This window comes from Myotis daubentonii, chromosome 1, assembly GCF_963259705.1.
Source record: "Myotis daubentonii chromosome 1, mMyoDau2.1, whole genome shotgun sequence".
In the NCBI taxonomy this organism is placed as follows: Eukaryota; Metazoa; Chordata; class Mammalia; order Chiroptera; family Vespertilionidae; genus Myotis; species Myotis daubentonii.
The window spans coordinates 184,237,944-184,265,195 of record NC_081840.1 but is presented as its reverse complement, the minus strand read 5'-3'; the positions used below and the strand labels follow the sequence as shown (position 1 = coordinate 184,265,195).

The 27,252-nt window shown below is 43.4% G+C and overlaps 1 protein-coding gene across 6 annotated transcripts in view; it reads left to right on the top strand.

Annotated features, from left to right (window-relative positions):
- SHROOM3 (shroom family member 3) overlaps positions 1–27,252 on the top strand; it is a 283,531-nt gene that overhangs the window by 117,520 nt on the left and 138,759 nt on the right. For 4 of the 6 annotated variants that reach the window (XM_059667969.1, XM_059668005.1, XM_059667978.1 and 1 more), the window contains exon 1: positions 257–496. The exons of the other annotated variants lie outside the window; for them this stretch is intronic. The gene's annotated coding sequence lies outside the window, so the exon portion shown is untranslated. Of the gene's footprint in view, positions 1–256; positions 497–27,252 lie in introns of those variants that run through there. 6 annotated transcript variants of the gene reach the window in all.

Below are 27,252 nucleotides of genomic sequence, written 5' to 3'. Positions count from 1 at the left end.
TTTGGAGAGGGGCAGGGCATGGCTTACCCGTTACCACAGGCTCTCCTTGCAACAGCCTGACAAACAGCTCTCCACCGCGTGGGACAGGAGCGCGCCGCCCAGGCTGCCAGCGCCACAGCAGAAACCGGTTCTCAGGTTCTGGCCGCGTGTACTTCCCCTTCCATCAGGGGCTGCTGTCAGGCGTGCCGGCCGCGATTGGCTGGGAGGAGGGCAGTAATCCGAACTGCCTTTTGTACTTGGCTAATCAGGGCAGCCGTTGGATTGCAGGTTGGGAGCTGAGGTGCCCGGTGGTGTCAGACACCTGTGTCTTCTTAGCTCTCCGCTTCCTGCCGCTGGCTCCTGTGGATTCGTTCCGGGCTGGAGCTGTGCCTCGATGCCACCTCTCCCAAGCCACTGAGCCCCCCTCGGTGGGCCAGCTTGGCCCAGTGTCACCCTGCACAGAGATGTCCAACAGACCTCTGAAGACAGTGGACATGCTAGCTTAGGCTTCCTTAAGGTAAGTCCCTTTTAAACCAGATTATTTCTCGACATTATATTCCACATGTATCTTGACAGAAAGGCCGGTATTGAGAAGGTAAACTAAAGAGAGGAGGGGAAGTGTCCTTTAGGCTGCTGTGATGAAATCACAAAGCTATTCGCTGTCAGATGTGCTTGCAAAATGATACCAAGGCATAATCAGTGAAGATGTGAATGTGGACGAGGGTACCGGACAGATGACTGTAACCCTTGCAGGCAATTGACACCTCATTGTGTACTCCTTCCTATTTGGCCAGGAGCTCAAGTGAAGATAGAATAAAGTAACTTTTAATTAGGGCCAGCAAATACACTATGGGCTGGTTTGTATAATAGAACGTTAGGCTGAACATTCCAGCTCCTTCCAATCATGCCACCCCAGGGTTTCTAGTCTCGTGCTAAGTACCACTTATTTTTAAAACTATCTTTAACTTTTTCTCTTGTAATATGAAAGCAGTTTTCCTTTTTAAGGTTTGTTCAACATTGGGGAAGTAGTTCAACATCGGGGAATTAGTAAATTAGCAGGGGGTTTGATTGTCTTGCTTCATTCCACTCATCCTTATGTTCAAGAGAGAGTCAGATTCTAAATGCTAGCACCCAAATTGGAGCAACAAATCCTTAGGAATATTAAGCCATGATTCTGATTGAACTTAAGCTCTGCTCTGATTTCATTTTCCTTGTAAGTTGATTGACAAATACATCAAGGACCCTCCTGTCTTCCCCCTGGGATTGCTGTCAGCATAGTTTTCACTCTAGGATTTCGTAATCCAAGGTTGGTATGAAGACTAGTGGTTTGGGACTAGTGCTTGACAGTCCTGCCTGTTTTGTCCTGAGAGGGAGGAAGTAATTTGCCTTTTGATTTTTTTAAAAATGGAAACTTGCTGTAAGTGAATAAAGATCTATTTGTAAATCCAAAGAGGTTCTGAGACTACTTTCCCCATCTTATTAATTCCGAAGCTATAAACACCTTCATGAAACAAGGGTGTTCTCTAATTCTGAATGACCTGTTCAAGTAGCAAACAGTAATAGAGACCAAATAGCGGTGGCGAAAAGAGGTGATAAGCATTCAGGAACCATTCACTTGAAATCTATGTTAATCATCCTGAAATATGTGTTTTTCTTCCAATGTTCATAGCCAGTTGGAAATTTCCATCTTTCTCCTCTAACTCATCTTTGTAAAAACATTTTTCTATAACAAGATCAACATGTCAGTAATGCTAAAAATGGCTGCTTTGATGAATAAAAGCATCAGAAATGACATTCCCCATGGGGTGAAATGGGATCATCACACAGGCCTACAGCAATCATTTTTAATATAAAGTGCGTTCAAATAGGACAGATGGTTGGTGATAAATCAAAAATTAGATTGGTTAGTAGGTAGATACTAAGTAAATTTATAAATATTTAGAGAGTTGAAGGAGAAATGGACATTGGAAAGCTAAATAAATGTATGTTTAGCATTGACTTAAATTTCAAAATTCTACCTTCGCTTATGAATTACACCTAGAAAGTGTATAAGTCAAAGATGATTTCCTGGATTAAGGATAAGTCATTTTCGTGTGGGGAAGGATAAATACCACCTCAGCCCTAATCGCTATCTCAAAAAAAGCCAAAATACACTATTCACAAAAAAACATCTCTGTGTCCTGAAGAGGTACAGAAAGGAAGAGAGAGCTAGTTGAAAAACTTCTATAGCTAGTTAAAAAGAAAATAAAATCACAAAAAAACACCCACATTTTAAATTGAGTATAGAAAGCCCTTGTGCATATCTGCCGAAGTACCAGGGACCCCCAACTATGTAATTTAACACAAGTGTTAACTAAAATACAGTATTTCATCCCAAGAACAGTATCATTAGAGAGTTAGAGTGGGGCAAGGGATTAATTATCTTAAATTCATTTTTCCCCGGTGACAGTTTTTGAAAGTCTCCTGTCTGGAGCTGTGGAATGTCTGCGGGGCTCTCAGCTGCTGTGGGGTGAGGGTCCCTCACAATAGCGCACACTGGGCCTCCCCCTCCCAGACACACACTGTGTCCCATTGGCTCTGTCTGAAAGGGTCAGTTATGCAAATAGAAGCTGCATACGTCAGCCCTCCCTCCCAGCAACTCCCTCTCTAGGCTTCCCTTCCTCAAACACAGCCCGAGGATCTCAGCTTTTCTTTGACTTTTCAGAGCTGGGCAGCCTGCGAGCTAAAGGCTGAATGAACAGCTGGGCAAAACCTCCCTTTGCTCCATGTGCAAAGGACAAGCTAGCTGGGTCCCTTAGCCCTAGACACATGGGCAAAGAAACAGTTTCCTCATCTCCACTTCTCTATAGATGGCTTCATTAAAATGTCAATGTTACATATATGCATAACCCATGGACACAGACAATAGGGTGCTGAAGGCCTGGGGGGAAAGGGACAAATGTAATAGTTTCAACAATAGAGAATGTTTTTTTAAAAATGTCACTGGTTAATACAAAAAAAGCGGCACTCTTTGTTAGGCCAAACCTCTCAAAGGCTTTTTTTTTTTTAAACGAAAAACTTCCAGCAATTCCAGTGTTCACATCTCAGGACAAACAGATGACTTTGAAAGGCAGGAACCTAAGCAGTCTGCACTCATTTAGCCTCTGAGTTGGACAGATTAGATAAAAAATGAGCATCAGCTGATGGCCGTGGTGCGGTGTTGTGGCATATCATCTGATATCACTGGGAGAAAAGCTCTTAGGGATCTTCGTGAACTGAAACCAGCAGGATCGCTCTGACGTCCTGTCAAGTGATCAAGTGAGCCCTGGCGTCAGACACTTAAGTAGGACTTTGCTTGTACACTCCAGGCCCAGTTTAAAGCCACAACCTGGAGGTGGAATTTAAATGAGCCCCACCCTGAGAAGCTATGGCTGTTTAGAATTACTTGTTTTTTTCCAAGTACCAAAGCTGCTTGGTGGCCGGGTAAAGCTACCAGTAGACCCTCCTCACCAAAAACAGTGGTCAGCATCCCGGACCAGCCCTCCAGGGGCGGTGGGCCCAGCAATCAAAGCCGGCGGTGCGGGTCTCCAAGTTCCTTTCTTCTCTCTTCCCTGGGAGCAGTGAAGGCCCTCCCTGATCCGATATTTATACAGTAATTTCCCAGTCGTTTATGAATCATGGCTCATTCATTCCTTTCTCTGATACGTGGAGGTGAAGTCTTTGGCCCAGTTTGGAAGACAGAGAAAGGCGATGAAATGGAATGATTTGTCCAGCAGCACCAAGACGTTAGCGAGAAAGTAGACACTCGACTGCCATGCAGTTCCCTTTCTCTTTATGTCTTTTTCTCAAAAGGAAAATCCGGAATCCTTCGAACCTCTCCCTCAGCAACTCTGTCTGGGCACTAAGAATGCTACTGTACAAAAATGTGCTGCTCCCTTCGCGGTCGCTCCGTGACTGGGAGGGGCTCAGAGGCCTGCAAACCATGGAATGAGTTAGGTGTGGAGTGTGGTGTGCTTTTATGAGTGTATGTGCATATGTGTGTACTTGTGCACATGTACGTGTGCCTGCATACACATGTGTGCCCAGCAGCTCTCCTGAACAGCTCAAAACCCCAGGGATGTGGGGTAAAAGTTTGTCTGAAGCCTAAACTGAGACGGACAGCGACCTCTCTGCTATGGACTTTTCCTCGAGAGACCCGATCATTCATTTATAACAAATTTCAGCTTGGCCGCTTGACAAGGGAGGCCGGCCGGCCCCGGAGCTGCGGGTGAGCTAGTCAGAAGGCGGCAGGCCCGACTTGCCCCCGAAGGTATTTCAGGAATGTTAATGGTATGCCTGAGTGGAGGGCTTCAGAGCCCAGAGCTGGGGCTGAGCACTGTTCTGTGGCCATCTGTTGAGGCCCAGGAAGTCTCATAGCAACAGCTTCTCAAGAATGGTGCTTTTTAAAAATTTTAATTAAAAATAACTAACAACAACAACAAAAAAAACCCACAAAAACTGCTCCAGTGCCCAAGAAGAATCAGGACAGCATTCGGATTCTTTCTGCAGAGTGATGAGCCTTTAAGGAAGAAAAGCCCCCATATCTTTCAGTCCCATTCTTTAAAAGAGCAATTTGTACTTGGTTTTGAGGTCTTAATTTCCCCTCCCCAGGGGTAGATTTTTTTTTTTTTTTGAAAGTGAAAGCAAGTTTCTAAACCTGTGGAGAAATAATTGACAAAAAAATATGATTAAGAAAAAAGCGGTCAGGGTTTTGAGATTTCCTGGTATTTGTTGCTCTTAACAATGCTGTCAGCCAGCTGCATAATGTGAGCTTTAAGCCCAGCTGTTTAGTGAGATGAACTGCAGACAAAGGCACTGATTTCACTGTGGTGATGTATGTGCTCCAAAGTGAATCACTTGGATCTATGCAATGGTTGACCTTAGAAAAAGAGGAAAGGGAAGGGATATTGGTAGTTGTAAATGTTTTAAGTTAGACATGAGCAAAAATTGCCTCAGTTCCTCAGGATATGAGCCCCTGTAAAATCATGGACGCCTGAAGCCTGGCTGGCAGCTGTGTGTACAGGGGCAGGCCCGCTAGCCCAACAAAATACGTATATTCTGTTCCGAATCCTACCCCTCACTGGGCTATTTTAGGAAGGTGCACAACCTCTGAGAGAGTAGTTCCTCATCTGCAAATTGGATTCCTGCATTGTTAGGAAGGTTAAAGATAATCGCATAAAAGGAACTCTGGGAAATGCCCTTTGAATCTGAATGACATCTATAAAGGAGTATTATATGCTGTCATTCTTGCCATTGTCCAACCCTGGGAAAATATTTTCATGAGAACTTTTATATTCTCTTCATTTTTTCACTTGACATTTTTTTGTTTCCCTCAAATCTTATCAAATAAAATTTCCCAGTAGAGTCACAAAATAATCCAAGTGATTTTGCATACACATATATACTTATTTAATATAGTACACATGTGGACTAATTCTTTATACTCTTGATTATTAGTGCGTATTTATACTCATGAAGTATGATTCAAATTTAATGTATTGCCCCTGATGGTCAAGGGTGATGCCACTACCCCTCTGGAAAAGGATATGTACCCCAAGTTTGATTTCTGGAATGTGGGTTCCTAGATTTTTTCTATAAAAAACGTGACCACTTACCCTCTCTGTACCTATTGCTTCATGTACAAAATTTAACCAACAAATATTTATGGAGTGCCTATCATGTGCTAGCTGTGTTTCTAGGTCATGAACAAAAGTAGACTAAAATCTTTGCATACGTTCTGGTCAAGGGAGACAGATAACAAGACCCCAACTAGGTCAATCATGTTGAAGGTTAGAAAATGATAACTGCTATGGAAAAAAACAAAGCAGAGAAGTATGTAATATAGAGGCACAGGGGGCATTGACATTTTCTAAAGGGTGGCTGGAGCAGGCCGCACTAAGAAGGTGCTATTTGAAGGGGGCGAGAGACTGAGCCTTGAGGTGAGTTGGGGAAGAGCTCTCCAAGCAGAGAGACCAGCAAGTGCAAAGGCCCTGGGGGAAAAGTGTAGATGACACTGTCTGGTGAGGAAGAACCAAGAGGCCGTGTAGGAGGGGCAAAGGTCAGAGCCTCTGGGCCAGTGGAAGACATTTGGCTTTTACTCTGAATGGCCACTATGAGAACTTACTTCTCAGAGCTGTTGAAAGTTTAAATAAAGTAACTTGTGAAAAACCTTTAGCCCAGTGACTACCACATAGAAAATCTCCCATAATTATTAGCTCTTATCCATTTGTTTAGCACCGCTACCTAGGATTTAATGGTGGAATGATGTGATCACACAGAAGAGTTTTGTTCTGATCAAAGCTGATTCCTCTTATAAGAATTAAACTCCCAGTCTTGGCTTCTGAAGTATTCAATTGTATCACCTAGGAAGGTCCCCCATTCTATATCTTCGCACATAGAGAGGGAAAATTTTAGTTTTAAAAAACTGGCCTTGTTGAAACTAAACCATTGTTTCTATTGTGAAAGTACTAAGTCCATACTCTCTAGGGACAGGTGTATTTTGATATATTTGGTTTAAATTTCAGCTACAAAAGTTCTGTTGAATTCCATGGAACTCACATGATATCTCAATGCACTCATGTTTGAGTTTTGATGTTGATACCCTTCTCTAAGCCATGGGAGTCCAGGTGGGGAGGAGCCTATTGCAGATGAAACAAAATAAGGAATCAATATCTTTTCCTTCTCTCCGGAGCCCAGAAGCAAGATTGGTTTCCCAGGGCACTTCAAGGACCTCCTGTCACAGTGATCTTCCTGAACACCCTTCTGAGTGTCTAGATCAGCCGTGGGCAAACTACGGCCCGCGGGCCGGATCCGGCCTGTTTGAAATGAATAAAACTAAAAAAAAAAAAAAAGACCGTACCCTTTTATGTAATGATGTTTACTTTGAATTTATATTAGTTCACACAAACACTCCATCGATGCTTTTGTTCCGGCCCTCCAGTCCAGTTTAAGAACCCATTGTGGCCCTCGAGTCAAAAAGTTTGCCCACCCCTGGTCTAGATTCTATTGATCTCCTGCTTTCAACTTGAAGGGTTTGGGTCATAACTCATGTCAAGTAATGACTAGCTCAGAAACTAGAAGAGAGGGAATCTTTTTCTCCATGCATTTGAAGACTATCATTTAGAATTTGGGTTATCCTTGCTCCAGAACCAGTGAAAGTGGCTTGGGAACAAAAAAAAAAAACAAAAAAGGAAGTACCCTATGATCGCTAGAGATGATCCATAAAGGAAAAGGTTCTCTAAAAACATACATGCTCATAGATAGAGGCAAAGAAGCATCGAACAGACTGTCAAACTACAGCAGGAAGGTAGGAGAGGGTTGGGGCGGGGGTGGGGGGCTGGGGGGTGGGTAAGAGATCAACCAAAGGACTTGTATGCATGCTTATAAGCACAACCAACAGACCAAAGACACTGGGGGGTAGGGGATGGAGGGGAGAAGATGTGGGGAGGGCAAATGCGGGGCGGGGGGGTAGGGGAGGTCGGAGGAAGGTCAATGGGGGAAAAAAGGAGACATATGTACTACTATTTGTAATATCTTAAACAAAATAAAATTTAAAAAGATAAAGTAATTACCCATTTAAAAAATAAAAATAAATAAAAACATACATCCTCATCAATGGAAATGTTCCATTAGAGCAGTGGTTCTCAACCTTCTGGCCCTTTAAATACAGTTCCTCATGTTGTGACCCAACCATAAAATTATTTTCGTTGCTGCTTCATAACTGTAATGTTGCTACTGTCATGAATCATAATGTAAATATTTGACATGCAGGATGGTCTTAGGCGACCCCTGTAAAAGGGTCGTTCAACCTCCAAAGGGGTCGCGACCCACAGGTTGAGAACCACTGCATTAGAGGCTGGGTAACCAATGGTCAGAGAGGTTATCAATCATTTTGATTAACTTAACAGCTTAACTTTGAAGATTTCCTCCAAATTTGTGGCTGTGCTTTCTTCCAATATCTGCTTATTGAAAACTAAATTCTGGCCTTCCCGGTGTAGCTCAGTGGTTGAGCGTCAACCCATGATCCAGGAGGTCATGATTAGATTCCTGATCAGGTCACCTGCCTGGGTTTTGGGCTCAATCTCCAGTAGGGGGTGTGCAGGAGGCAGCCGATCGATGATTCTAATTATTGATGTTTCTACCTTTCTCTCCATCTCCCTTTCTCTGTCTGAAATCAATAAAACCATATTTTAAAAAAAGAAAACTAAATTATTCAGGAAAAGTCACCTTAAATTCTGTGTCATCGATGTTTCGTATGGGGTTTCTGAGAACAAGAAAAAGCATTGTGATTGTGGAGGCTTTGTGATTTGGAGCCAGAGGAGTCATCCTCCTGCAGTGTTGCCCCTGGCCCTGGAGCCTGGGGCCCGGGTCCTCAACCAGCACCAACAGTGCTGTGCTCCCGTTTGCAGATTCCAAAGTTCACATGCTGCCATATCGTCACGGCTTGCTGCAAAATTGTTTAGTTATGATCCGTGGGTAGAGTAGACTATAACTCACTTTACTCTTTGAACAAACACTTGTATTGTACTTACTATGTTCTACATGGTTTATAAAATGCTCTCGTAACAACCCTATGACAAAGCTACACTTTTAATCCCCATTTAACAGGTTAAACAGTTGAGATACCAGTTCAGTAACTAATCCGAGGTTACATAGTCACAGCTGGGATTTAAACCTAGGCAGTTGGCCAGCAGGGTCTGCACTCTTAACTCCTGCGCTGGATGTGACCAAAAAATGCTTTGTCTTGTCCCATGCAGCTTTTCATTTGTTTAGCACTCCTGTTGATTTAGAGAAAAAAGTGATCTGGTATATCGTTACACTTTATTGCCCTCTGTGAGGGCAGGGAATATAACCTGCTGATACCCAGGGCCTAGCATAGCACCTGGGGCATGGCAGATACTCAAATATTTATTGAATGAGTGAGGGAGCGAGGGTGTGGCAAGAATAAACAGTAAGGCCATAGAAATACCTTTCTGGTATCACAGAGCCACAGAGACATATGTGATTGCAGGGTGTCACTTAATGCAAAAACTTTGAAAAGTTATAAAACAGATAAAATTAGAGGTGAGAATGTAAAGGGGCAATTATTTAAACCAGTGTGAACAATTTCATCTCTTTCAGCTGCTTATTGATATATATATTTTTAGATATATTTTATTGATTTTTTACATGGAGGAAGGGAGAGGGATAGAGAGTTAGAAACATCGATGAGAGAGACGCATTGACCAGCTGCCTCCTGCACACCCCCTACTGGGGGATGTGCCCGCAACCAAGGTACATGCCCTTGATTGGAATCGAACCTTGGACCCTTCAGTCCTCAGGCCGACGCTCTATCCACTGATCCCAACCGGTTAGGGTTGCTTATTGATATTTTAATTAATAAGTCACATCATACCTGAAATGTGCCCCAAAAGACCCCAAACTAACACCTGCCAATGTGACAACTGGGAAAGGAGCAAACCAGGGACCCATGAATTCCACTAAATCAAGGTTTTAATGTGGGGTTTGGACTCAGTACATTTCACAAATGGACATGAGACTCACAGATCTGTTATGGGGCGGGGCGGGATGAGGTGTGGGGGAGGAGAGAAAGAAAGCCTGGGTCTGAGGGAACATCTGGGTGCAGTGAACATAAACAAACGCAGACCAGCTCAAATAGAAAGAGGGTTCTTTGAAAAGATGTGAGGGAAGCTGTGGAATCCAACTATGGGAAAACAGAAACACTTCGAAGTGTCACCCAGTGATTAAGTCAGGAGTCAGAAGCCTGAATGTGAGTTCCCACTGTGGCATTGCTGAGTTTGTGACCTTGGATAAATGTTTCCAGACCTTGTGTATCCATCTGAAAAGGAGGGAATAATTCAAGTGTCTGCCTTGTGGGGTTATTGTGTAGATTAAATGAGGTAATACACTGAAGCACTTGAAACACTGCCAGACACATAGTAGGAGGTCAATAACCATTCGCTTTTATTATGATTTAACAAGTAGACAGCTATTCACTTTTTCATTGGACTACATAGTTCCTCATTTTAGTTGACTTTGAACATCAGTTCCATTCCTTTCTCTGCAGACTGGCTTTCCAGAAAACATGGTTCTAGGGTTCATGGAATGGCATAGTGATGTCAGGGCTCTAGGTTTTTCCATTCTATCATCCTTAGCACGATGATTTTCTTTCTTTCTTTCTTTTAAATATATTTTTATTTATTTCAGAGAGGAAGGGAGAGAGAGAGACAGAGAGAGAAACATTAATGATGAGAGAGAATCATCCATCAGCTGCTTCCTGCATGCCCCTACTGGGGATCGAGCTTGCAACCCGGGCATACGCTTGACCAGAATCAAACCCGGGACCCATCAGTCCGCAGGCCGACACTCTATCCACTGAGCCAGACCAGCTAGGCCGCATGATGATTTTCATTCCCAGATTTTCCCGTCATGATTCCAAGATGGCTGGGCAGCTCCAGTCCTCACCTCCTCACACAATTTTGCCAAAGGCAGGAAAGAGTCCAGGTTTTTGTGTTTGATCAGGAATGAATAGCACTTTTCCAAACACCCTCCTGCAAACTTTCCTTTGAGTCAGATCTCATTAGATAAGGTTGGGTCCTATACTCATGCCTGGACTAGTAACTGGCAGGGGAATCAGAGTACCGTGATTGATGCAAATCAAGAATGATTTATCTTTTGGAGCTATGGAAGAATCCACAGGAATCCACCTTCCAGAGCACATAGTCATCTGGTACTGTAATAGGATCAGAATTATGTTTGTGAGGAAGAAGGGGAAAGTGACCATTGAGTAAACAATCATAAGGGCCTGTCTTAGATGAGCATGTGTCCCAGCCACTCAGAGTCTTCCCCTGTGATTTTATGTACAGAATAAGAGAAGGCAGAGCTAGTTTTCTTTTGAAATGGCCGATATGAGAGGATGTAAACCTAAAGTTCTCTGTTCTGTGGCTATTTTCTGTGTTGCTTTTCCTCCACCCACACACTGAAGGAGAATCTTATTTGCTCCAGGAAAAAAAATGAGGGTGGGGAGAGAGAGAGAGAGGCAGAAAGAGACCTAGAGGCCAAGACAGACAGACAACCCCCGAAGCGATGGTGCCTGATAGGGTGAGGGATCACCTGACACTATTTTTCAATCCCTGAGGCCATCTCCACTCTTGGCCTTTCTAAGAAATTCCCACTTTTGCTGAAATTCCTTTGTGGACTCAATGTCACTCTATTATTTGCAATAACAACAACAAAATCCTGTCTGATGCATTTTCCCTACACTTCTGGGTTTCTATGCCTCCACATCTGCGTATGTGTGGCCCTGGCTCTCCATCTTCGGCTTTACTCCGTGTGGTCTCACAGCTCTGGAGCTTTCTTCCCTGGTTAACTCAGCCTCCGGGCCCCAGTTCCAAGCTCCACAGGCAACAACCTGAAAGGCTCTGCTTGTAGCCAAGGAAGAGCCGGTCCAGCCTCACCCTTTCAGCAGGGGCTTGGTGGGGCCATCTTCTCCTACAATAATTGTGAGCAGGGAGACGATAACATCTATGTCTGATTAAAACTGTGTGATATCTGCCCACTCCTTCCTAAAACGACTGTGCACCCAATTGAAAAGTACATTTTTCATAAGTAAAATGGCTCCATTTCAGGTATACAGTGCCTTTGACGGGGAATTAAATTCTGGCAGCTTTATTCCCTTTGGTCTGACTTACATAGAAGAGAATTCTGGATTTGTATCAGGGAATTAGTGAGGGACTTAAGGAGGGAATAACTAGAAGAGCTGAGTGAAGCCATAAATGAAATCAATGTGGGCATCAGGGGCAGGTCAATTGGGAGAACCAATTAGGACTAATGAGGAAAATACCATGGAAGGCAGAGCCCGTGATTCTGTAAAATGAATAACTCTTTATTTTTATTTATTTTTTCTTTTTAAAAAAATTGATTTTAGAATGAGGAAGGGGGAGGGAGAGAGAGAGAGAGAGAGAAACATCGATGTGAGAGAGAAACATCAATCGGTTGCCTCCCACAAGCAACACAATTGGGAATTGAACCCACAACCTGGGCATGTACCCTGACTGGGAATTGAACCAGTGACTTTTCAGTGCATGGGACAGTGCTCAACCAATTGAGCCATACTGGCCAGACCAACTCTTCATTTGTTTCATATCTATTTTTACTTTTGTATTAGGAAAATGTCCAAACATTCATGAAAGTAGAGAGTACCAGGAATTCCCACAGACTCACCACCCAGCTAGATGGCACTTGTGGAGTAGAACAAGTCTGGGAGGAGGAGAGGATGAAAGCAGGGAGCAGGATCCAGCGAAGGACAACATGTGAGCATGCTCATGAGTTTGGACAGGACCTGAAGGTAGTGGAGAGCTAATGAAGAATTTACAAGCCAGAGCAGTGACAGAATCAGATCTGTGTCTGAGAAAGACCACCCTGGCCACATTTTGGAAGGTGGTTTTAAAGATGGCAAGTCTGGAGGAAAAGAAACTAGTGAGAAAGGAGTGGTCCAGGTGAGAAATAACAAGAGCCTGCAGAAGTTGTGGATTTGATATGCGGAAGGTAGACTGGATGATAGCCTGGCTCTTGGGGTGAGGGAGAGGGAAAGGGTGCCGATTAGGATGGCTCCCAGGTTTTTAACGTCAGCAGCTCAGTGGAAGGTTATAGCTTCCCAGCAAAGACTGATAAACTCAAGAACTTTGACATGGTGTGGTAAGATGTTAACTATTGAATAACAAAACAAAACAAAAAATTCCTTATATAAGCATAGTGGTTAAAGATTAAAAGGAAGGCTTCAATAGTAGCCTTTGAGACAGGAACAACACCCTGATCTTTAGCTGCTCCCCTTCAGAGAATGACCAATTGATATTAAGGGAAACTGTTACTACCCCTTTCAAGTACAGCAAAACCTCCTGCAGTGGATAATCAGTCTTTTCAAGATAAGACACAGTAATGCCCAGCTGTGGGCAGCTAGCTTGTCAGCCTCATTCTTTCTTTCAAGAGTAAAATGATATAAAGCTAGAGTATCCCAAACCCTTTTCCCATTCTTTTGGAGAAAGCAGTTTCTTGTCTGTTTTGTTGCTGATGGTGGACATGCCAGCAGCATTCCTTCTGTCTCCCTGTGCTTGTCATGATGGTCTAGCAGCTCAGGCTGTGGAGTTGAATGGTTCTGGGTTTGAATCCCAAGGTCATCACCTTCTAGCACTTTGGGCAAGATACTTAGCTCTGTGGCCCTCATCTGTGAAATGTGGGGAATATGACCTACCTCACAGAGCTGCTGTGAGGGATAGAGAAAGTGAAGTGCTTGGCAGAGGGCCTGGTCTCAAGCGGTGGTGGTGGAAGTGGCCATTGTGGTTGCTGCTGTTCTTGCTATTAATGCTGATTTTCAGACATTAAGAAAGGATACCGTTTGTTTTGCACACTTTCATTATGCCTTGGGCCTGCATCTATTAGATGGTGCCTCCATATCATGTTGACTTCTGTATGGATTGGCCCCAGGAGAAGGAGGTGCATGCCCCTGTGAGTCAGAGGGCAGGTTGCACACACCTGGCTCCTCCCTGATGTGCCTGGAGATATTGGGCTGATAAAGTTTGGGATAGAGAAGCACCCCATTCGACCATAGACACCCCTGGGAAGAAGGCAGAGGTCTATGGTACGCTTGGTTTGCACATGACCAAGATGTTTCCCTAGGATATAATGGGCCACTGAAGCGACGCTTGGTTTACATTGAATAATTCAACATAGAATATGTATGGTTAAATTCCAGCGTGAGGCTTCAGCGGCCAGTTACACCCAAAGAAAATGTACTTAACTTTCTTATCAAGAAGTGGTCTTGATAAGACACTGGGTGACTGTAACTTTGGTCACAGCTCTGGAATGTCCCTGACGGTCCTGCCAGTTTCATTGCCCAGAGGTGTAATATTTTTATAAATGCCCTCCTTTTATGCTTTCACAAATTAAAAATGTTTGTATGTTATATTGTAACCAAAAGCAAACAACTGGTATGCCTCTATCTCACCTGTGAAAAGGGGAATGGTGAGAATTCAGAAGCTAATATTGTTCAAGTGCCTGGAATAAGAAATACATTTCAAGCATAAAGTATTATTGTCCTTGATGGTTGTTAAATCCTCATGACTCAATATGAGAATCAGTCAGAGACTAGGAAAAGTGGAAGTGTGTTTTTTATACTACTCTGAAATCTGTTATGCCTTTCAGAAAGAAATTTTTTAAAAAAATATTTCAAAATATTTAAAATTAGTCATTCATACTTTTTTGCCATAAAGAAGAAAGAAGACTGAAAACTTCCATCAGTAGTTCTCAACCAAGGTGACTTTGCTCCCCGGGAGACATTTAATGGTGTCTGGAGAACACTTTTGGTTGTCACAACAGGGGGTGGGATGGGGCTGGGCCACTGGCATCTGGTGGATAAAGGTCAGGGGTGCTGCTAAACATCCTGCAATGCACAGAAGAACCAGCCACAAGGAATTTTCTGGCCCAAGTGGTGTCAAGGTTGAGAAACCTGAGTTAAATAATGGCTGTTGAGAGCCACAGGTGGTTACTATCCAACCCTGGACTGTCTTTTAGCAAGAAATTCACCTTCCCATTGGTTTCTGAGGATTGAAATTATTTTCCTCAGCCCATATAGGAAAAAACGTGCTGGTATGCATTCTTATAGGTTTAGTCTGAGCTGTCTTCTTTCTACATAGCTCTCAAAGTATCAGACATTTCTGTCCAAAAAATCATCAGGCCACTTGCTTGGGAGATTGTGGGTGGGGAAACACAACAACCAGATTGACTCAAGTGTTCACCTTTCAACTGGTTGGTTTAGCACTCTGTGGACTCACAGCTGTTTGTGGTGACAAAGGGAGGAGCAGGAGAGAGAGGTCGGGTGAGGAATGCCTTCACATTTCATCGCTCTCCAGGGAAAGGGAAAGTTGACTTTGCAAATACTTGCCAAGCCATCCAGGGGCAATCACAGAACCCTCCTTTTGTTCTTTCTTCTCTGTTTTCCTTGAGTCTCTTTATTTTGCAAACTATTATTTGGGTACTTTCCAATGCAACTTCTGTGATAAGTACTGCTCATGATGCAAAAAGCTCAAAAGATTTTAAGAATAAGCTAAAAGAAGATCACAAAGTCCTATAGGTAATCATGTTATCTCAAAAAGAAACAGTTAAACTAAGGGCTTCTCCTTCAGATTGTATGTATTTATATCTGACAAGGTATAAAATGAATCTTCGTTTTGTTGTGCATTGAATTGTGTGTTTATTAAAAACTATATAATCCTATCTAATAAAAAGGGAATATGCTAATTGACCCTCGTGCCATTGCAAAGATGGCAGTGCCCACAGCCAATAAGGAGGGAATATGCTTAATTGACTGTCCCACCCTCAAAGATGGTGGCGCCCACAGCCACAAGATGGCTGGCATGGGAGGTTCAGTTGTGGGCAATCAGGCCAGCAGGGGAGGGCAGTTAGGGGCGACCAGGCCAGCAGGGGAGGGCAGTTAGGGGCAACCAGGCTGGCAGGGGAGGGTAGTTAGGGGTGACCGGGCTGGAAGGGGAGGGCAGTTGGGGGCAATCAGGCTGTCAGGCAGAGGGGTTAGGGGGGATCAGGCAGGCAGGCAGGTGAGTAGTTAGGAGCCAGCAGTCCCAGATTGCAAGTCAGACATCTCCCGAGGGGTCCCAGATTGGAGAGGGTGCAGGCCGGACTAAGTGACACCCCCCCTCCCCCGAATTTCATGCACTGGGCCTCTAGTTACATGATAAATGACTACTGCAGCCATATGTCAGTTTTCTTGATTTTGTTCTATGTAGAAAGCTTTTGTTTTATCTTTGGAAGACTACCCAGATCTGGAACTTACTTGTGGAGTAATATTGGTATATAGTAGACAAAACTAACTTTAGTTACAATAAATAAGCATAATCAGTGATAGGAAATGGTTCTTCAGTTGAATCTCTCCTGGTCAGCCTATAAGAAAATAAATGTTCATTCTGATAAATGCCAGTCCATTGTCAGCTACTTCAGTGGAACTTACTGTGCTAATCTGACAGACTAGGAGGTGACACTCTGGAGCCAGATTGCCTGGGTTCCGACCATGGCTCTCACAGACTCTCTGCAACTATGGAACTCTGGACAGATCACTTCTCGGTTTCCTTACCTTCAAAATGAGAATAAACTATTCTCCTCAGAAGGCAGTAGTAAGGATTACATGAGCTAATGCATGTGCTCAATGTGCATTAGTTATTTCATTGTCGTCATTATCATTGTTGCATTCTGTTTTATTATTTTGTATTGGTACTAAGTGGGAGACTGGTGGATGGGGCCACTGCAGCTTGCCCAAATTCGCTAGGTGCAAATGCTTCTAATCCTGATCATCTCATGTTTCTTGAGACAGTTATCTTTTTGTTGCTGTTGTTGTTAATTATCACCTGAGGATATTTTTCCATTGATTTTTAGAGAGAGTGGGAGGGAGGGGGAGAGACAGATAGAGAAAAACATCAGTGTGAGAGAGACACATCAATTGGTTGACTCCTGCATGCGCCCCAACCAGAACTGGGAATCGAGCCTGAAACCAAGATACATGCACTTGACTGGAATCGAACCCGGGTCCCTTTAATCCTTGGGCTGACACTGAATCCACTAAGCCAAACTCAGGCTAGGGTGAGACAGCTATCTTTTTTAAAGCATATACTTTGGAATGAACAGGACAGAGATTTATTGATTTATACCCAAATCCTCCGGCTTTTTATGCAGCATGGCTACATGAAATGCTGGGATCAGCGCTTTGGGTTCCCAAGCCTCAACTGCATACTAGTCTTAAGGCAACAGGAACCGTCTATTAGAATTTGAGCTTCTGGTTGCCCTGGAAGAGGATGCTTTCAACTCTTTGAACCTGTACTCCTGGGGAGTGTTGGTGACTGTGCCCTGAAGAGTGGTGATGTCAAGTATATTCTGGCTGTATTTGTGCAAAGTGGATGACATGTTATATTTATTATCCTGAAACAGGATAGGATTGAAATGCTGTGCACAAATAGGTGGAGATGATTTTATAGCTTTAGATTTTTCAGTTTATTTTCTAGAAACATACCTCACTTGCTCTCCTAAGTAAAGACACATGATTGCTTTTGAGCTTAACTACATCATTTAGGTATGTACCTCCTACTTAGCGCACTATCTAAGTTGCCTGTGTGTTATTCCAGTAAACAAACGTGCTTGATCAAAACTGTCTCCTGAAAGTCTGAATTTTCTGTTAAAATGAGAACTGTGCATCTATTAGAAATCAATGTTTTTCCAGGATCAGTGTTAATAATTGATAGACAGCATCTGAAAACTTGAAATCCGAGCCACCTAAAGCAGTATTGGGGAGGAAGAACAAGGATGTAGAAATACTAAAATTGTGTGTTTTATAAGACAAATGTGATATCACATTCAAAAGAAGAGTTCTAGGAATTATGTTCTATTTATTCTAGATTGAATTTCAAATAAACAACTGAATATATTCGGTTAGAGTCAAATAATTATCTGAATATATAAAGCTAAGGATTTACTCATCTCTAAAACCAAAAATGTGAACTAGTTGATGACTAAGGTACATTTTTTCTGGAACACATGCCAAAACTAATCTAATGCGACTTTTGCATTGAATTCCTCAAGAGGCAAAGTGGATGCACATTTAATTCGGCGCTGAACAAAGCCTCACTAGTAAACATTAAGCTGGTTTGGATTAAATGCCCTCTTCTACACTCAGACATGGGCTGTAAAAGTCACGTCCCCATGGTGATAAGAGCTTCAGTGTGAGGGTACGTGCGGAAAGATTGCCTGCCGTGGGGAGATGGGTTGCCCTATTTCATGCTGACTGCAATAGTGTGGGCACAGCAGTGGAGATGATGACCTGATGGCAGCATTGGAGTGAACTTTAATTAAATACGAGAGTGGAGAGATCCAGAGCTGAGATTTACCCAGGAAATGATAATGTCCCCATGACATTCAGCCCAGAGAGAGGTTTTAAAACACCACTTGATTGTATGTTAGTGAGAGAGAGTTAGTTCTCATTGTAGAAATCCTAAGAAAAGTTGGAAAGATAATGAACACCATAAATTAGACTTGAATTTGACTAGGATTGTAGCCTCAAATTCTATGTCCCTTTAGCTGTTCTGTATCCCTTTAAACTATAAGTATGCTGTGAGGGAGAAATTGCAATAATGCTATTTAAGATAAACAAAAGGAAGACATAATAAAGAAATAGTAAGATTGCTCTGGCTGGGTGACTCAGTTGGTTGAAGCATCGTCCCGTACATCAGAAGGTTGCAGGTTGGTTTGATTCCCAGTCAGGGCACATATCTACGTTACAGGCTCAATCCCTGGTTGGAGTGAGTATGGCAGGCAACCAATAGATGTTTCTCTCTCACATCAGTGTTTCTTTCTCTCTCTCCCCCCTCTCTTCCTCTCTTTCTAAAAATCAATAAAGATATCCTCACAGGAGAATTTTTTAAAAAAAGAATAATAAATGGTAAAACAGAACTACCCAAGTGTTCAAGAGAACTGTGCAACTCAGCCAGTGGGAGCAGGGGGAACCTAATGGGATTGCTGAAGAAGGGAAATATGAATAAAATAAGAAAAAAAATGTAGGCTTTTAAAATAAACTTATGATCAAAAATAGACCCAGAGTCAAGAACCATGAATAGACTATTGAATCTCAGAGGGAAGACAAGGGAGGGTGGGTAGGAGAGATCAACCAATGAACTTATATGCATATATGCATAACCTGTGGACACAGATAATGGGGTGGTGGGGTCCTGGGGGAGGGGGAGGATGGGAGTGGGTTGAAAGAGGTTACGGGGAGAGGGACGGTTGTGGGGGGGGCAGGACCTATGTAATACTTTCAACATGAAGATTTTTTTTTTAAATGTAGGCTTTTAAATAGATGGAAAATTTCTTGTTTTCACAAATGTATCTTTATAGATATCTGATGGAAATTCTAATAGCTACTGTTAAATTTCTTTCTAATATTAAAATTTTAGATACAGAATTATTCTTTTTCATTTCAGATTTACCAACATTTGTTAAAGGCAATAAAACCACGTATTTTAAACAAGCAAATTTGTTTAGCACCATGCTTGCTACTGACTTTGCTGCTTACCAGTGTGGTACAAGATAACTGCTCTGAAAGCTCAGCCTTCTCTCTGTAAAATGGGGGTGAAAATCTCTGCCTGCAGAATTACCCAGATTATTAATTATATTCATATGCATTAAATTACATACACAGTATTGTACTGGGGAGCTGGCAGGATTCCAATAAATGCTGTAGGGCATGCAGGTAGTGATCTTGGTATGTTAAACTATACCCAGACTCTGACACAGTTTGCATATATTTTACCCAGTCAGTTTACCGAACATCATTTTCAAAATTCGCAAAAATGGTGGGAAACTGTCAAGTGTATGTATGTGTGATATTGATATTTACGTGCGCATGGGTATGAAACATTTAAGAGTTACTGTCTGCTAATAAATATAAAACATCTTGGGAGGGAAAAGGTGCCACTCAGATATAAATGATTACTTGTCAGTTCCCCCAGTCTTGTTGACTATAGAACATCAGTTGCAACATCTCATCATAATCTTATCCATTTCTGTTTTATGAAATTAAAACTTGATTCAAGGTATGATTTGTGGTCTTTCTGGGTCTAGGAGATAAACAGGCCCAACTGGAAATAGACAAAGCCAGGCATCTTAAGCAAGAGTGTAGAGACCTATGCACTCCCACTCCCTGAGGAATTTATGATGGGTAAGTTGTTCTCTAATGAGCACTGAAAGAGAGCGTTGCATCTTCTCTTAATTAGTTTGACAGATATTCATTTAAATTTGAAAAGATTCCCAGGCTTGAGATAGCCAAGGAAGGTTCTGAATTCCTTTTGCGTCTTAATTCTGTTGTTGTGGTGGTGCCCTGGGGAATGTCAACATCTGAAGATGAATAAAGCCCACGCGTTCATCCAGGGACCTCCACATTTTCTGTGCACAAGTGGCTGTGAGCCACCAAGCTTTGGCTTTGCAGCTGCGAAGTCCAGCACAAAGCACCAGGCTTGGTTTCTGTGAGGAGAGGATTTTCTCTCGGGCCTGACAAGGGATAGCTGGGCTGTCCTTAAATAGCCAGCTTTACATCAGAATAAGTCACTGGTTTGGGCATGACGACGTGAGGTACACACTGAGGCTGATAAATTCATTAAACTGCGAATTGTTTTTATCTTCAGTACTTAAAACCATCATGGACATTAGGTTAGTGCCAGCCTTTGGTTATCCATGGAAATGAGTAAACAGGAGGCCTCTATCTATCTATCTATCTATCGACCTACCTATCTACCTACTTACCTATGGCCATATATACCTTCTTAACCACTAGTAACACTAACCTTTATTAGGGTTATTAACAGTGGTGATGACTGTCCACCTTATTATACTCTGTCTCTAGGTGTTCACTGCACAGGGTCCACACAGGGGCTGGAACCCACCCACCCTGAAGGACCTGGCCAGGCACTGCAGTGCTGGCTACATGGGTCCTGAGAGAGCCTTGTCCCATGCACACAATGAAAGGCCTCTATGGGCCAGCTGAGGTCCTGACTGAATGTGGCTAATGGGGAAATGTCTAAACACAGACAGCCTTGGGAGGAAGGCACAACACTTGCCTAAGCTAAAGGCTACACATCTTGCTCTTGATTGAGTTCATTCATCGGGCTGGTCTGGTCTAGCTGTTCTCGGTGGAGTGTCCCACCCCTGCTTCACCACCACCACCACTTACCCCATTGACCTAGAGCAGATTCGTTTTCTGTATCCCCTCATCTTTTTCTCCTTTAATTTTTTCCATCACCATTTATCCCCCCTTACCCTCCCACCTCCTCCCACCCCGCTCCTTCCCGCAATCACCACACCGTTGTCCACTTCCATGAGCTCTTCCTCTTTCTTTCCTTTTTGCTCAATCACTCCAACACCCACCCCCACCAAAGCTGCCTGCCGGCTCTCTATCTATGAGTCTGTCTCTGTTTTGCTTGTTAGTTCAGTTTGGTCATTAAATTCTACATATGAGTGAAATCATATGGTACTTATATGTCTCTGGATAACGTTAGAATGTATCATCCAAGGAAAGAGTCCAGAATTTTAGTCCCGATTTAAAGAAAAAGAGACAGAGCTTACAAGGCACCACCTGTTCTCTCAAGTTCATTGACTTGGTCATTAGTGAATATTCTCTGTGGACCTTATTTGACTCAGTGTAGCAGAGATGGTGTAACCAGGTCAGAACGGCTGGGTGAGAGTCCCTGCTTTCCCACTTAATAGTAGAATAAACTCATGCAAGATTTACAAATCATATATCTGATAAGGGGTTCATATCCAGAATATATAGAACTCAACAACAACAAAACAACCTGATTTTTTAAAGGGCAAATGACTTGAATAAACATTTCTCCAAAGATGATATACAAATGTCCAATGAGCACATGAAAAGATGCTCAACTAATAATTAGGGAATGCAAATCAGAACCACAATATGATACCATCTCACACCCGCTGGATGGCTACTCTATAAAAGAAAGACAGAAAATAGGTCTTGGAGAAGTGGAGGAATCATAACCCTTATGCACTGTTGGTGGGAATGTAAAATGATACAGCTGCTGTAGAAAACAGTGCAGTAGTTCCTCAGAAAAAAGTAAACACAAGATTACCACATGATCTTTGTACACCCATGTTCATAGCAGCATTATTTGTTTTTTGTTTTTGTTTTGTTTTTTTAAAATATATTTTTATTGATTTTTTTACAGAGAGGAAGGGAGAGGAATAGAGAGGTAGAAGCATTGATGAGAGAGAAACATCGATGAGAGAGAAACACCGATCAGCTGCCTCCTGCACACTCCCTACTGGGGATGTGCCCGCAACCAAGGTACATGCCATTGACCAGAATCGAACTTGGGACCCTTCAGTCCACAGGCCGACACTCTGTCTACTGAGCCAAACTGGCTAGGGCAGTGGTCAGCAAACTGCGGCTCGCGAGCCACATGCGGCTCTTTGGCCCCTTGAGTGTGGCTCTTCCACAAAATACCATGTGCGGGCGCATACATACAGTGCGATCTAAACTTCGTGGCCCATGTGCAGAAGTCGGTATTTTGTGGAAGAGCCACACTCAAGGGGCCAAAGAGCCGCATGTGGCTCACGAGCCGCAGTTTGCCGACCACTGGGCTAGGGCCATTTCAGCATTATTTGTAATAGCCAAGGTATGGAAACAACCTACTGTTTTTCAACAGATGATGAATAAAGAAAATGAGATGATTGATAGATAGATAGATAGATAGATAGATAGATAGATAGATAGATAGATAGATGATATTAGCAGGGTGAGGCAAAGGTAGGTTTACAGTTGTGAGTACATGAAACACAGTTTATTCTTGTGTAATTTATTAATTATTGTATTATTTTCCATATGAACAACTGTAAAACAATTTTGCCCCACCTTGTATATATGATGGAATATTATTCAACCTTAAAAAGAAAGGAATTCTGATACATCTTATAAAATGGATGAACCTTGAGGGCATTGTACTAAGTGAAATGAGCCAGTCACAAAAAGACAAATACTGTATTGCTTCCATTTATATGAGGTAACTAGAATAGTATAACTTATAGGGACAGAAAGTGGGTAGGTGGTTGCAAGAAGCTGGGGGAGGGGAAAATGCAGAGTTGTTTAATGGTATAGAGTTTTAGTTTTGCAAGATGGAAATAATTCTGGAGCCCTAGCCGGTGTCGCTCAGTTGGTTGGGCATCATCCTGTGCACTGAAAGGTTGCTGGTTCAATTCCTGGTCAGGGCACATGCCCGGGTTGGTGGCTCCATCCTGGTAGGGGCATGCAGGAGGCAGCCAATTGATGTTTCAGTCTCATCTCTCTCTCCCCACCCCTTTCCCTTCCTCTCTCTCTAAAAGTCAATTTAAAAATCTGAAAAAAGAAAAAGAATTCTGGCAATTGATTGACAACAACGTAAATGAACTTAACACACTGAACTGTAGTGTTAACATGGTTAAAAATGGCAAATCTTATGTGTATTTTACCACAATTTTTTTTAAATTTAAGGGTGAAGACCAGCAATTTGAGTTTTAATAAGCCCTCGAGGTAGTTCTGATGCTTGCTGAAGTTTGAGAACCACTGACATCGAGCAAGCATTTAATAAGTGGTGGCTGTTATAATAATAATAATTATCATTATTATGTATGCATCAGTAAGCTATAAATGATGTTCAGTATAGTTTGGTTTAACGTACACTTCCTGGTACTCTAATTTTTGAAAATTAGTGAGTTGTATTTGGAAAATTCTACTAAGTGAATTGGGACATACAGTTAACAAGACCACCCCTCTTTCCTAGCCATTTACACTTAGGAAAGCTCATCCATGCTTCTAATTCCCGGGAAGCTGAAGGGAGAAGGGCGGTCGCTTCATTTCTGGAGTACAGAGTACACACTCAGCCTCCTGAAGCCAAGCAATCACTTTCCTGGACCCTCAGGACCTCTTAGTTCCCACAGAACATTTCTAGAACCTGTCACTGAACATTGTTGCCCTCAGGATCACAGTCCTACTTTTTGTTTCTTAAATATATGAAAAGCCAAATTATATTGTAAACTTCCTTTCCATCTGAATCAGAATAGATGTGGAGAGCACGGTTAGCGGAAAATCTCTGTGCCCATCTACGCCTTCCAAGCACTCACCCGGAGTAGGTCTGTCCTACACCCGCATCAGCCTAGATTCCGGCTGACACTAACAGAAGGCCCAGCATCAACTTACTTTTCCAGTATTAGCCTTGAGTTTAGAGTCTCAAACTTCCAGGCAGCTCTTGCCACCTGGTCCCCATTTTGCTTTATTTTTATTTATCTTTTGGAGGGCAAAGGGCGAAGGGCTTTGAAGAATTCCCCAGGCGAGCAAGACGAAGCATTTTCTGCAAGGAAACTTGATGGTGCGTTGTTTTCCTTCACAAAGGACAATGAGGATATAATCTCACCGCTACCCTTGACCTTCATCTGTCAAACCAAAGCAAACAAGCCAGTGCCCGTCTTTCTTTATTATAAAAGTAGGACAGAAAATACCCGCCATGTGGTGGTTGTCTAGCCAGAGAAAACCAGCTTTATTTCAGAGAATGTTGACTCGTTTGCTTTCACTGAGTGACGTGCCATTGAGATGCGAGTGAAGTCAAGCATTTGTGGAAGAGTTTTGTTTCGCTAGACCACAGGTGTTCCTGTGGCTTTCTGAAAAGGTGACAGTAGGTTCTGAGGGGTTTTTCTGTTTTGATGATGAGGAAATTAAAGCACCAAAAAAAGAGGAGAGTGGTTAGCATTATACATATTAACGTGAAATTTGGAGAGTGAGTCTCCTGTTTTGAAGAAATAACTGCACCCCTTGTTTTATGCCATCGACTTTTACATATTTTTCAAATAACCACGTGTCTTGATAAACTCCTGAAGTGATTCTTGTTTATATATGTATTTTTTCCAATGAGATGCCCCACACCCCCACAGAACTGTCCCTAGCTTTTCCATCTTTCGTCTGTAATCTGGCATTTTATATTTAAAACTAGTGGCCCGGTGCATGAAATTCATGCACATTTAAAAGGAATTAATTAGAGGAAATATTTTAATATTGCTATTTGCCCTTTCTCTATAATAGAAGTGTCAGAGTTGAAAGAGAATTACTAAAATGTATATGAAAATCTCCCTCCCGTCAGAGTCTGGGGCATGCCATGGGACCCAGAGTCAAGTCCCCACCCACCGCACATGCCTCAAAATCGCACAAGACCCAGACCCGGCCAACCCCATCCCCGTCAAGCCCCACAGGGCAGGGGGGCACAGCCTCAGGTCCCCAGGCCCAGCGCCAGGTGGGGGGCGCAGCCTCAGGTCCCTCGTCAAGCCCCCCTGGGGTGGAGGGCACAGCCTCAGGTCCCGCAGCATGGTGCCAGGGCAAGGGGCGCAGCCTCGGGTCCCCCCAGCCCGGGTGCAAGGGCGCGACAGCCATTTGCATATTAGCTCTTTAATATAGGATGCTGTTGGCACCCCTGCAGAAGGATCCTGGTGTTATTCGTCTCTAAGCCAATCTCAAAGTCATTCCCACTTTATTGATTGAGAGATCCAGAGCTGGTTGGGGGGAGCGGGCAGGGACTCTGTGTGCAACTTCTCACTAATGGGCCAGCTCTCTCCAGACCCAGCTAAGGCAGGGCGAGGATTCTGAGGACTGGTGATGCGAGGTTTAGCCACTTCGGCCTGTCCTCCACTGTGGGTGGGGACAGGAGAGGGAGTTGCTTGAGGAGTTTAAAGGTACGTTTTCTCCCATTAAAAAAAAAAATTGTAGTAGCCCTGATCGGGTGGCTCATTTGGTTGGAGCATTATCCCATGCACCAAAAGGTTGCAGGATCGATTCCCAGCCGGGGCATATACAGGAGGCAACCGATCAATGTTTCTCTATCACATTGATGTTTCTCTCGCTCTTTCTCTCCCTTCCTCTCTCTAAAATCAATAAAAATATATCCTTGCATGGGGATTTTTAAAAATATGGTAAAGTATACTAACATAGGCTGAATATGTGTTTCCTTCCCCCTAAATTCATATATTGAAACCTAATCACCAATGTGATGGTGTTTGGAGGTGGGGGGCCCTTTGTGAGGTGATTAAATCATGGGGTTGAAGCCCTCGTGATGGGATTAGTGCCTTCATCAAAGAGCCCTCAGAGCCCTCCCTCACCCCTTCTGACCTGTGAGGACACAGCAAACAGGCAGCCATTGGCGAACCAGGAAGCAGGCTCTCCCCAGACACTGGATCTGCTTGTGCCTTGATCATAGACTTCCAGCCTCCAGAACTGCGAGAACTAAATGTCTGTTGTTTACAAACCATCCACTTGATGGTATCCTATATAATAAAAGGCTAATATGCAAATCAACCAAACAGTGGAACAACCAGTCACTATGACAGACACTGATCACCAGGAGGATGACGCTCAATGCAGGAGCTGCCCCCTGGTGGTCAGTGCGCTCTGACAGGGGGAGTGCCACTCAGCCAGAAGCCCTGAGCTGGGCTCATGGCTGGCAAGCGCAGAGCTAAGGATGTCTGACTGCTGGCTTAGGCTCACTCCCCTGAGGACATCTCCCAAGGGCTCCTGGACTGTGAGAGGGCACAGGCCCAGGCTGAGAGACCCCAGCCATGTGCACATTGGGGGCGACCAGGCTGGCAGGGGAGAGCCGTTAGGGGTGACCAGGCAGGCAGGCAGAGGCGATTAGGGGCAATCAGGCAGGCAGGGGAGCAGTTAGGGGCATTAAGCAGACAGGCAGGTGAGTGGTTTGGAGTCAGTGTCTCCTGGATTGCGAGGGGGATGTCCAACTGCGGGATTGGGCCTAAACCAGCAGTCGGATATCCCCCTAGAGGTCCCAGATTGGAGAGGGAGGGTGCAGGCTGGGCTGAGGGACCCCCCCCCCCCCCGCATAAATTTCATGCACCGGGCCTCTAGTTTTGTTATAGCAAAAGCAGACTAACACATATACGGAACATAAAGTTGACTAGTTTTCATTAGTTTTAAGTGTACAATTTAGTGGCATTAAGTACATTCACATTGTTGTGCAACCACCACCACCACTCTTCATCTCCAGACCTTCAGGTAATTTTTTTAAAGCCACTTCTTGCCTCAGCTCCAAATTCCAGTGAACTCTGTGCTCGCTTTCTCTCCAAGTGCATGTTCCTGTCCTGATGATTTAACATAGAGAGTGGGAAGGTTTTTTGGGGTTTTTTTTAACACTACATGATGAATGGGTTTCAGTGGAATTCAAACGATCTTGTTTTGGTTATTTCTTATCAGGAATGCTGAATTTTTTTTCTAAGAGTAATGGCAGAGGCGAAGGGGCAAAAGGGAGATACCTCTTTTGGGAATCAATTCAGCAAAAGAGAGGAAATGGTTAGGTGACATTAAATCATTTCTGGAAATATGTTCTGGGTGCTAAAGGGGCGTGTGGTACCCTCAAAGAACTAAGATACCCAGTTTTTATGTAGTAAACCTTCTGGCTGTACTTTAGGGCAATGTCCTTAGTGTTTTTATATTTGCTCTCCATCGATAAGAAGTCCTTGAGGTCACGGTGTCCTTGGGTTCCCATTAAGCTGGGCAACGGGAAGTTTTTTAATATTTACTTAGTGTGCACAGCATACCAGGAACTTTGCAACAGATCCACGGAGCCTGGCCTCGAGCTGAGCCTGACTTGGGAAGACTTCCCT